This window comes from Pygocentrus nattereri, chromosome 6 (assembly GCF_015220715.1).
Source record: "Pygocentrus nattereri isolate fPygNat1 chromosome 6, fPygNat1.pri, whole genome shotgun sequence".
In the NCBI taxonomy this organism is placed as follows: Eukaryota; Metazoa; Chordata; class Actinopteri; order Characiformes; family Serrasalmidae; genus Pygocentrus; species Pygocentrus nattereri.
In genome coordinates this window covers 47,014,299-47,015,736 of record NC_051216.1, presented here as the reverse complement: position 1 = coordinate 47,015,736, position 1,438 = coordinate 47,014,299, and positions in this window count along the sequence as shown.

Genomic DNA, 1,438 nt, shown 5'->3' with positions numbered 1-1,438 from the left:
AGCTGAAACCTGGTGGAGGGGGCATCACGGTTTGGGGCTGCCTTGCTGCCTCAGGGCCTGGACGGATTGCTGTCATCACCGGAAAAATGAATTCCCGAGTTCATCAAGACATTTTGCAGGACAACTTAAGACACCAAGTGAAGCTCAACAGAGGACAGGTGATGCAACAGGACAATGACCTGAAACTGAAAATACGCCAGTCAGAGTCCTGACCTCAACCCCATTGAGACGCTGTGGAATGACCTCAAGAAAGCGATTCACGCCAGACATCCCGAGAATATTCCTGAACTGAAACGGTTTTCTAAAGAGGAATGGTCCAGAATTCCTCCTGACCGCTGTGCAGGTCTGATCTGCAGCTATAGGAGACGTTTGGCTGAGGTCATTGCTGCCAAAGGAGGGTCAACCAGTTATTACATCCAAAGGTTCACACACTTTTCCCCCCTGTGACTGCTCACATGTTGTGTTCAGTTAGTTAAGCAGACTGTGTTTGTCTATTGCTGTGAGATGAAGATCAAAACACATTTAATGACCAATTTATACAGAAATCCAAGTAATCCCAAAGGGTTCACATACGTTTTCTTGCAACAGTGTGTGTGTGTGTGTGTGTGTGTGTGTGTGTGTGTGTGTGTTTCAGTTTTTGACATAATTTGAAAGTGTCTGTGACTCTTTACATTATTTGTAAATTTTATGATGAATGGCCTAATAGAAATGACCCAAAATGACATGGGAAAAATTCTGGTTCCATTGACTTCCATTGAAAGTGAAGTTTTTTCCTTCTCCTGTAAAGTGACTATTTTGGAGATACAAGGTTTTCTTCCCACAGCAGCAATATTATACATTATACATTATATATATATATATATATAAAATAAAAAAGCATGGCAACATTAAAACCAATAAGAACACTAGTAAAACTGAAAAATATCTAAAATCATAAAATCATACAAAAATCACTTTAAAACGTCAATAAAATCAAGTAAAACAGGCTCATTGGAGCTGGTTAGAGACTAAAAGTATAAAAGGTAAATATTAACTTTCAAACTAAAGAAAGATCACAAACAAACACTCAGACTGCTCTGCACATTTATTGGTCCTCAGACTAAAGCAGCACCAAAGCAACACTTCTTTGTTAAATTAACAACAATCTTTGAGGTACAATAAGAAAACAGGTCCAACAGTCCAGAAGCAGAGCTACAGAAAGAACGAGCGGCTGGACCGAAGGTTTCCTGAACGGAATGAGGCAGCAGCCTGTAGAGCTGAGCTTTTCTGCTTCTTTACACGATTAAATAAACAACATTCATTATTTTTAAAGCATTCAAAATGAATATTTTCACATTCACAGATGAGCTGGTGGAGCTCCGGGAAGCTGAAACGCATGATCAAGTAGGAACCTTCACTTTTACCTCAAACACCGCTCACAAAAAGTTGGGGATGTTTG